The sequence below is a fragment of the Coffea arabica genome, chromosome 8c (assembly GCF_036785885.1).
Source record: "Coffea arabica cultivar ET-39 chromosome 8c, Coffea Arabica ET-39 HiFi, whole genome shotgun sequence".
Lineage (NCBI taxonomy): Eukaryota > Viridiplantae > Streptophyta > Magnoliopsida > Gentianales > Rubiaceae > Coffea > Coffea arabica.
Genome location: NC_092325.1, coordinates 33,432,194 through 33,443,588, shown reverse-complemented (window position 1 = coordinate 33,443,588; position 11,395 = coordinate 33,432,194). Strand labels below are relative to the sequence as shown.

The window sequence follows — 11,395 nt, the reverse complement described above, 5'->3', positions numbered from 1 at the left end:
CTGTAGAGTTAAATTCTATAATAACAAGGAGATGAATTACTAAGAGTAGAAATAGTAGGCTTTCTTAGTCGCACCTTTTTGGAGTAATACCTTTACTAAGGGTGCGTTTGATTTTACAGAATTGGAATTGAATTGGAATTGAAATTCTATAGAATTAGAATACTATGAATTGGAATTCCAAAATATTGTAATTCTTTTGTTTGAGAAATGTATAGAATTGATACAGAATTCATTTCGAATCCCAAATTCTTTGTTTGGACGGTAGAAGAATTCATTAAGAATTAGAATTGTTTTCATCTAACATTTGCTTACATAAAATTTTTCTTTTTTCTTTTTCCTCTCTAATAAATTTTTAACATTTAGCTAATTGTTACTAAAACTTCAAGGAAAAAACCAATTAGTGCCTTTAATAATTTATTTTTTCTTGCATTTAACTAATTGTTACTAAAGTTTTAAAGAAAAAGCTAATTAGTTCCTTTTCTAAAAAAAATTCTTAATTAAATTATATTAAATAAAATCTAATTACATATTCTAGCTTAAAAAGTACATATTTATCAAGTTAAAACCTTGATATTTTTTTCTAAGTTAGGAACTTTAAATTTTAGAAATTGATTTCGTGAGGGACATAATTACAGCTGGAATGGAGGAGTGGAAAGGGGCGACTCACTCCACTTTATTAATTGCCTTAGGCTCTGACAAAATTAAAAATAGAGCGGGCAGCGGGCAGTGGGCAGTCGTGGTTGGTGTTTCGTGAAAGCAGAGAGATTTTTTTTTTGTTCTCTCTCTCTCTCTCTGAGGAACGGAGAGAGAAGAGAAAAGGGTCTTTCAGTACTGTTACTATAATCGGTGCTGAGATGAATGGAGAGTTTTTTTTTTTTTTTTTTTACAAAAATATCTTGGGGATTGGGCTGAGGTAAAGGACTATCATGTGAGACGCAGGAGGAAAGTTGATGATAGAGAGTGTAGCATCCGCAAGGAAGGAGGGGAGTACTGCAACTGCAAATGATACTGAGGCAGGAATAATAGATTCAGAGGCAGAGGGAGGGTTACGTTGCAAATGGTACAAAATACAGACTGACCACTGCTGCACCGGCTCTCTCACACTTTTGATTTGAATTGGGGCCGGCCTCACACTGCTCAAACGTCCCTTCGCTCCTCACGGCAATGGAAGTGGCGGCAAAGGTAAAAGCAGGAGGCACAATTCAAGATTAATAGGAAACGAAAGAAAGGAGACCAAAATATAACTCAATCTGTAAATTTCACCCACTCGATGTTGCGGCAGAGGGAGGAAAAGAGGGAGGAAAGGCTTGTAGGGGTTACGGCAGAGGTGCTGGGACAAGAAGGCGCGGCGGCGGCAGCGGCAGAGAACGCTGGAGCAGATGGCTATTTGCTAATGCAGACAGAGGAAGAAGCTAGCTTTGTTTCCTTAATCTAGCTTTATAGTTGACCCGTTTTTGAGTTTTGACCCATTTAAAATCCGCGTGTTGACCCAACAAGAATCTGGCCGTGGAATTGGAATTGGAATTCTTTGGTCCAGCCAAAGAATTGGAACCATGAAATTCCATCGATTTGGAATTGCGATTCGATTCTAATTCTATGTGAAAGGTAGGATCCAAACACGAGAATTAGAATTGGGGACCCAATTCCAATTCTAAACCTCAATTCTTTGGGTAACCAAACATACCCTCAATTAATGTATTACTAGAGATCTTGGTCCTTACAACACCAACCTTTTGTATAGTTGTATTCTCTATATTTATATATATTTAGATCAATAATATGTTAACCTTTCTAATTTTTTATAAGTGTACAATTTTACGATCAAAACCGTACAACTAACTAGAGATGATGAATACAAATGTAATAAAACAAACTAACATTGCAAAATAATTGACAAATATGATAAGAACAACATCTCAGGTATAGTGGCAACATATTAACTTAGCCAAGGCCGGAATTTTAACTTCTAATCATGGTAAGAACACCTTAAGGGTGGCTTCCTTTAATTCAATCAATCAAATTTATTTATACATTTCAGTTAATTGTGTTATTCCATCACAACTTAGATTTTGCTATTATGTGGTGAAAAAATTACCCATCTTATTGCTATACTTTAAATTTTTTAAAATGTTAGAAAAATTCATCAATGTCAAAAATTAAGGTTTTCGGTATTATTTTTATTTCTTTTAGTATATGATTTTGTAATCTCTATAGGCATATGTAGGACAGTTTTGTAACACATTTTTCTTTAATTATAACATATCTCTTTGGTTATCAAGTTTTGAGAGTTTTCTCACATTTTCTTTGAATCTTTGATTCCTTTTTGGGGGTTTGATCATATATCACCTCTGAATTACTTTCTTTGAATCTTTGATTCCTTTTTTGAGATTTGATTGTGTATCACCATTGGATTACTTAGATGGAGGTTATTCGTATAACACATTCTTTTTACACGCTTCCACTACTATATCACAATGGCAAGAGATTTACAAGAACAACTGTAATCCATTGATATAATAGCCAGAGATTTACAACGACAACTATAATCCACTAATACAACAACAAGGAGAAGGATTCATGCCTAGATGTATCTGACCATTCTTCGACCGATGTCTTTTCTAGTACAGAGATTTAGTCTTCTTTGGGGAGTTGAACAGTAACAGAGTTTTATAGAAATTCAATCTTCTCCTGGGAGTCAAACAGTAACAGAGTTTTATATGATAGGCAAACAGTAACACTAACAGAGTTTTATATGCTAGGCAAACAACAATAGAGTTTTATATGATAGGTTTATGTGTGATATTGTAATTTGTTTTTGTTCAATAGCATTTACCAGTTCCTCGTTGTGTCTTTGTCTATGGTCTTTTACGGTATTTCTCTAAGAATAATTGAATCATATCTCTTGAACTTGCAGTTGCTAATAAGCTTGCAGAATAGTACATAATTTTGTAGGTCCAACAAGATCCCAATGAAATGTGTACATTCAAAGAGGAAAGGAATTCTTAGGTAACAGAGTTTTATATGATAGGCAAATCGTAACATTAACAGAGTTTTATATGCTAGGCAAACAACAATAGAGTTTTATATGATAGGCTTATATGTGATATTGTAATTTATTTTTGTTCAATAGCATTTACCAGTTCCTCGTTGTGTCTTTGTCTATGGTCTTTTATGGTATTTCTCTAAGAATGATTGAATCATATCTCTTGAACTTGAAGTTGCTAATAAGCCTATAGCATGGTACGTAATTTTGTAGGTCCAACAAGATCCCAATGAAATGTGTACATTCAAAGAGGAAAGGAATTCATAGTCCAAACCTGCAGCATAGCACGTGATCTTGTAGGTCTAACAAGATCCTAATGGAATGTGTACAGTCAAAGAGGAAAGGAATTGATGATCCTCTGTGGTTGAATTGATCTGTGTTTGATTTGCTTGGCTAATTTCCTTTGGACATTTCTATTATTTTAACTTTTGCGATGTGAATAAAGTTGGTTTCCATTTTTGTAGCGTGTTTGTTTGAAACAATTCGATGATGATTACCCTTTCCAATCTACCTAACCTTTGCTGTGCATAACAGATTATGCATTTGGGCGTAAGAGTTGGATTTGTCTAAAAATGAATGAGCGATATCTAACCTTTGCTCTGCATAACAGATTATGCATTTGGGCTCAAGAGTTGGATTTGTTAGAAAATGAATGAACCAGAGAAAACAGGAAAATAATTAAAAATATGTTTGTAGCCTACTCTAAACTAGGAATGTATGGGCTAAACTTTTTCCTATCCCAAAGAAAAAGAACACTTAACACGTTTCCAATCTGGAAGGTTTTGGAGAACACATACATGTTTGAAAGGCAAGGTGCGGACAGATTTTTAACTATGAAGTTCTTTGAGTTTCAAATGTTGGATAACAAGTCTGTGATGAATCAAGTAGATGAATTATTTCTATTAGTGTCTAGACTAAAGGATTTAAGTATTGAAGTGCCGGATCAACTTTAAGTGGGTGCTGTGATTACAAAATTACCATCCACTTGGAATGATTATTGGAAGAAACTATTGTACAGTCCAGAAAGTTTCACCATAGACCAACTTACAAAGCATATCCGAATTGAAGAGAAAGCTCGTATTCGTGAGAATAAATTTGCTTTGGAATCTGGTACTAAGGTGAATAATTGAGTCTATTGCTAAAAAAATCTAAGAAAGGTGGAAACAAGTCCAACAATAAGAGAAAAAAAATGGAGATATGTCTTCTGGAAATTCTGTAAATAATAAGAAAGACAAGTCATGTTTTTTCTGTGGAAAGAAAGGGCATTTTAAGAAAGAATTTAGTTTTTACAAGAAATTGAAGATAGAGGCAAATGTTGTTGAAAATTCTCTTCCAAACAATGCTGAAATTGTTGCTATGGTTGGTGGACTTTCCATCAATATGGCAACTAAATGCAACTTGACAAATTACTAATCTAATGATTGGTGGTATGATTCGGGTGCTACTGTTCATGTATGTAATGACAAAAGTTTATTCAAGAATTATCAAGGTGCTGTCCCAAATGAAATTGTGTTAATGGAAAATCATGACATATCTGATGTTCTTGGAAAGGGGACTGTCGAATTGGAGTTTACCTCTGGTTCTGCAAATGTACTATGCAACAAGGGATTGAAAGCTATCATAGAAATAGAAAAAGTAATTCTATCCAAAAATAATATATTTGTTGGCCAAGGATATTCATGTAATGGCATGTTCAAACTAAGTATTAATAAAGTTATTATTTATGCTTATTTAATTGAGTCTTCTATTAATTTATGGCATGCTCGTTTGACACATGTTAATTTTAGATCAATCAAGTTCATGTCAAAACATAGATTAATATCTTGCACAAATGACAACTTTGGAAAATGTGAAACATGTCTACAAGTAGAGATGACTAAGAAACCTTTTCCAAAGAATGAAAGAACTTCTAAATTGCTTGAAATTATACATTCTGATATATGTGAATTGAATGGTCATTTAACAAGAGGTGAAAATCGATATTTCATAACTTTTATAGATGATCATTCTAGATTTACATATGTCTATTTACTAAGAACAAAAGATCAAGCATTTGATATATTTAAATTGTTAAGACCTTGGTTGAAAATCAATTGGAAAGGAAAATTAAAATCCTACGAAGTGATCGAGGAGGCGAATATTTTCCAAATGAATTTTCTGATTTTTGTGAAGACAATGGTTTAATCCATCAAACAAGTGCACCATACACCCCTCAACAAAATGGTTTACCTGAAAGGAAAAATAGAACATTGGTTGATATGGTAAATGCTATGCTTATGCATGCTAGATTACCATTTAACCTTTGGGGAGAAGCTTTATTAACCGCTTGTCATATATATAATCCAATACCTTCAAAGAAGACAAAGGTTTTGCCATATGAACTTTGGAAAGGATGAAAACCTAACTTAAATTATTTGAGGGTATGGGGTTGTATAGCTTATTATAAGGTTCCTGATTTTAAGAGAACAAAATTAGAACCAAGTGGCTTAAAGAGTGTTTTTGTGGGATATGCTGAAGATTTTAAAGCATATAGATTATTAGATTTGGATTCAAATACAATAGTGGAGTCTAGAGATGTTGAATTTTTAGAAACAAGCTTTCTAAATGATTCAAGATCTAAACCAGATTCTATATTACCACAAAATACGACTATGGATCCTAATACTTCTACAAATGATAATAAAAGAAAAATAGTTGAAACTCGTAATGAACCCAGGAGGAGTAAGAGAGTACGAAAAGAGAAGAATTTGAATCCAAATTATATTTATTCACAGTCTTTAGTCTTTTTAATTGAAGGTAGTAGGAATGGTATATTCAATAAAATGCCTACACTTTTACATTTGGAAGAGGATCCTAAAACTTATAAAGAAGCATTAGCTTCAAGGGATTCAGCTTTTTGGAAAGAAGCAATTAATAATGAGATAGATTCTCTTTGTCAAATGGTACATGGGTGTTATGTGAATTACCTCCTGGTTGTAAATCTATAGGATATAAGTGGACATTTAAAAGAAAACATAATACTGATGGTTCGTTACTAACCTTCAAAGCAAGACTTGTAGCAAAAGGTTTTAAAAAAAAGGAAGAAATTGATTACTTTGACACCAGGGACGGAGCCAAAAAAAATTCTTAGTGGGAGCAAAAGCAACACTAAAATTTTTTACCTACTATTTTTCTAGTTTTTTAAGCAAAACAAAAAAAAAATCACCAACAAGTACAAATGATGCATATATTCCATGAAAAATATAAAAAAATAAATTCAAAATTATTAATATAATAATAATTTTATTTCAAAAACAAACTAAACTATTTACAATTGCTCACTGCAAGTTTTTATATTTTGATAACTAATTTGGTTGTGGAAGTAAGAATGGCTTTTGGTTGTGGAGGGAAAATAGGGTACCCGTGGAGGGAAGAGAAATTGGGAAGTGAGGACAAAGGAAGTGAATGATATAATTGGATGAATTGATCAAGAAAAAGAGTAGCTAGCTGCTTGGTTGTGGAAGGTAGCGGCTCTCACTTGTAAGGGAAAAATGGGCGACCAGAGGAGGGAAGGGAAATTGGGGAGTGGGGCCCAAAGAAAATAAATGATATGATTGGTATTTACTAGTTAAAATGAAAAGGCTTTTTTTAGTTTATATCAAATGAAATTTGTGCCCCACGTATCATTTTAGAATTTTAGTTTATAAACTGTGACGCCCCCACTTCTCCCTAAGGCGCACCAAAGGGTATCCGCGGAACGCCTGCCTAACTCTCGCCAGGGTTTAAGCAATTCCATTCAAGCTTATTACCGGACCACACGATACAAGTCAATAACTTAGATACAATAAATGCGCAAGCGTTCAAACTTAATAATAGTCATCGATTCTCCAAACCACACGTTAGTATACAAAATACAGTTCTCAGGGTCACATCATGGGGTACCTATCAGCTTGCCACCCGCACGCGGGCATCCCCTACGGAGAGTTTCGCTTCGTGACTCTTCACAAACGAGAGGCTCGGGGCTTTTCCAGACGAAGGACGTAAAGTCCCAACTGTCGGCATATGGCTCTGATACCAACTGTGACAGTTCTCAAAAGTTACATTTCAATTTCCCAAAATACAACCCAAAAATCAAAGGCATAACCAAAAGTAATAGCAAACCCTAAAACAAAAGTACATCAGGAGGGCTTCTCCATTTTACCTCCAAGTTCAAACCTGTTAAGGAAAACAAATCTACAGGATGAGCAAAAACGCTCGTGAGGCCAAGAACACGCATGCAGGCACATAGTTCAGATAACAAGCCCAAGTAACGATTCAAGTAATAGCTTGTAAGTAATTAATAATGCCAACCAAAAATGTAACCAGAAACAATTCAAGGATATGGTAGCTCTCAGGAGCTAAGTTCCACTTGCTTTGCCAGTTCATTCGTATATCTTCCCGTGATGACTCTCCGTCAACCGGGTTGATATTTCATATCCGTAGTTCACCACTTACTTCTCATCCGTCCACCATACACCGCTTCGGGCCCGCACGACATTTATAAGGCTATACTTCCCGAGTATGCCAAGCAAGATCTCTCAAATAGATCAAGCTTATCATGTAATTCTCATGGCTCACCAATGTTCCCGACCAAGCCCATGCCGGCTCGAGTTCCAAGGTCGGCCTATGAGTTTGGGCGTCCCCCATGTGTCATGTAAGTGTCGAGGAGATTCACTCCAACGACGTATGCAGCCATAGCATACCATATCATGTATTCAAGCATTTGACAGGTCTAAGCGTGTATTTCAGGTCATGTAAATCAGAGAAACCATGTTAAGCATGAGTCATTTGTTTCAAATGAGAACGAGTGCGATAAAGTACACACTCGACTCCATTTTTCAAAACCATGTAGGCTAAGCATGTAATCAGGTAAGCCAAGCATGAATCAAGTCCATAGAGTTCAAGTAGTCATACACTTGACACTCACCGAGCAAATCAAGAAGAAATATTTTCTGGAAGTTCAAGTGTGCACGGTAGGATCCTCTTGAAGGTCCTCGTGTGCGCCTGGCAAATAATAACGTATTATCATTCATATATCCCAATTATCAAGGAAAATTGTACACTAGTACAATCTAAGGAAATTTCACGAAATTGAACCTCAATTACTCGTAAATCGAGGTTCAATTAGAGTTTCTTAAAGTATAGGAGCATTTGGGTTTTTATCTTGGAAATCGGGGATAAACGTTTAGATAATATCAAAAGAATAAAGAGTTCTTGAAAAACTCTATTTCCTTAGCTGGAAAATTTCAGTTTTGTTATGAATCTTTGAAGTTGAATTTTCAAAAAGGTGCAGGACTCGAGTAAAATCGGATTATTATCCTTGGAATCATTGGTTGGAAATGAGTACGAACGAAACAATTGCAAAACGAACGATCGAAATCGGAAGTGGACTGGCCACGTCACAATCCGGCCAGAATCTGGCCGGATTCTTGGCCGGATTGGAGGCAGTAGCCATCCTCATTTTTTTCAAATCCCAACTACAATCCGGCCGCCTATCCGGCCAGAAACTGGCTGGATTCAAGGCCGGATTCTAGAAAAATGCTTCCCGCGCGGATTTCTTTTGAAATTCCAGAATTTTTTATTTTTGGTAAAATTTTTGAAAAATCATAACTTCTTTTGTACTAGTCAAAAATTGATAAACTTGGTACCGTTGGAATCGTCTTTGAAAGTACTAAAAGTTCTTAGAAGACACTGTTCCATGAATCTAAATGGAAGGTATTCAAAAATGGGCCTAAAGTTGCTGTTCTAGATTACCAGGATTGAGCCGGGATTGGTTTTTCGCTAACTTTGGAAATTCGGCAAAAATCACTCGTTGCAAACCAGCCCTTGAAACTTAGAAATCAATTAGAAGTGCAAGTAAAGTTTTGGACAGAACAAGCGGCTCAAGAATCGGAGTTTCGAACACCAAGATATGGTAGCTCAAAGTTGGAAAAAATTCAAGACTGTTAACAAATTTCCAGATTTGGTCCCGACTTTGGACCTTTAGTTAAGTGTTGAAACGGACTTGGATTGACACCAAATTTTGCAGTATAATACTCCTATATGAAGGGTATCTCTCTATCAAATTTCGTGGAAAAATACCTTCGGGAAGGTGGTTAACCAACCAACCAAAGTTTGGAAAAATTCTTAAGGCAATCTGCCTTTAATCCTTTTCTTCCCAAATCCAATCGTTTGGCTATGAAAATCCTCCAATCATGGTTCATATGTAAAAGGAAAGTCTAAGGATCATTCATGGTACATTTGGTAGGTGTTTAACACCAAAAATTTCGTTTAGTAAGACCACAACAGTCTCATCTCAAATCTGTCCAAAACTAGGCTTTTTCCAAAACAAAGCAGCGTTCTTGTTTTGATCACAATTCAGTCGACCTAAGTCAGAATTGAGCATGGTTTACGGTGTTGGAAAATACATTCATAGGACTATAATTTCACAGAAGAAATCGTTTTAAGTTTCAGCATGCAACTAGCTCGAAATTAAGCCTAAAGTTGCAGCATCATCAATCATTTCGGCAGAACGGCGAAACAGGACAGCCGATTTCAGATGAATGGTGTGGCTCACACACATGAAACCAGAATGTGCATTATACACCGTTGGAAACATGGGAACATCTAGTTTCAAATTCCGCTAATGGCACTTGATTTCGATGTTGGAGTACGGAGTTATGGACAAAACACGAACACTGGTCTGGTTACGACGGCAACCGTTTCCCAGATTACTAGCTTTGGAAATAAATTCGTTTGACCCACCAAAACTCAATATTTTTCATTGAAAATTTTTACACAACTACTACAACATATATACAACATAATCAAGCCATTAAATCCTCAATTATCTGCAGTAAAGTGGCCGAACAAACAGGGGTAAAATGGAAACTTTTTGCTTCAAGAGATCAATAACGTTTCTAGCCACAATACACCTTTAATCTACTTCCTTAAGCTCTAATTCAGCAATAAAACCATCATCAAACATCATCACAGCCATCAACCCAAAGTGGGAGTTCATAGAGCCCACATTTTCCAACAATACTAGCTACTAAAGTGAAGATTTCAGCTCAAATGCGTAGATCAACCTCCATAAGACAAGTTTAAGGAGTTAGATTGCTACCTACTTTGATGGCTTGTTAGGACAGAATTTTCGGCCCCTTTTTTAAGCTTGAAGAACCGTGAAAGCTCCTCCCTTTTCCAGCTAAATGTGTTGTCCAAGTGTAGAGCTAAGTGTAAGTGAAGTTTTGGTTGAATCTATGGAAGTTTTGGTAAGGATTTGGAGGAGTTTTGGAAGAAAGAAATGTTGAAGTTTCGGTTCCTTGCAGCTGCTGGCCGTCCAGGAGCTTAGAAAGAAATGAAATGAAATGAAATGCGGTTCTGAAGCCTTTGCGTACGAAAGACGCTTGACGTCAAATCTTTTAATACGTCAAATCAATTATAACTAGTGCCCTACGCGCGCGTTTTGTGTCCGATTTCTCTTACGTTTGTTGCACTAGTGCACTAAATCTCTAGGGCACTTACATTTGTATAAATATTATTCATTTTTAATTGTCCCAAAATAATGGTCCAAAATCCCTCAATTAAGCGCGCACGTGAAAACACGTATTTCTAATTTAGGCGCAATAAAATTGAAACCTTTGAGAAATTCTTATAACGATCGTACCACTAGCTATTACTTGTGTGTTTAAACCTAAAATTGTCTATTTTAGGACCATTGTATAGGTCTCAAATTTTGAGCTTATTGTACTCCCAATTGGCTAAAGTGTTTAGACACATTTTTCACTTTTTCGCTAAATAAGCTTGTAAGAAAATATTTGTTTATTTATCTATATTTTTATTTTTTTATTTATTTTTAAAATGAGACACTTTAGAAATATAACGAAACTATAAAACCATGTACTTAGGTCTGAAAAGGCTAGAAAATATTATTCGGAATAAATGGGCAATTAAATATACAATGAGCTCGAAATAGGAATTTAAAATAATAAATTTTGCGAGTCCTCACAGGAGTCTAGTATTAATTCCTCAATTAACCTTTCTTAATCTACTATTGATCATTTTTAATTCTCCAATATTAATACACTCCTGATTCAAGTATAGCCTCGAAAACGTGTACTTGTTATTTCGAACTAAACGAATTTTTGAAAAGTGAATTTTCCAACAAAATGTCTTAAAATATAAAAGAGGCGTTGTTCCATATCAATGGATTTGTAAATGGTCGAAATGAATAATTCGGAGAAAATGAGTAAATAAATGCTTAAGTAAACTTGTAATATCCGATAAATAAGAAAATTTTTGGGTCCTCACATAAACTAACTTAAAAAATCACGTAATTCTTTCACATCCTTTCTA

The 11,395-nt window shown here is 35.2% G+C and overlaps 1 long non-coding RNA gene across 2 annotated transcripts; it reads right to left on the bottom strand.

Moving 5' to 3' along the window:
* Positions 1 to 6,845: 6,845 nt before the first annotated feature.
* LOC140013812 (uncharacterized) lies at positions 6,846 to 10,418 on the bottom strand. Of its 2 annotated transcripts, none has more exons than XR_011820628.1 (3): positions 10,164 to 10,418; positions 7,989 to 8,065; positions 6,846 to 7,237 (listed from the first exon to the last, which is right to left on the bottom strand). It is a non-coding gene; the product is annotated as an uncharacterized lncRNA (long non-coding RNA). The 2 variants fall into 2 exon arrangements; XR_011820627.1 differs by having other exon boundaries at positions 10,168 to 10,418.
* Between the last annotated feature and the right edge of the window lie 977 nt (positions 10,419 to 11,395).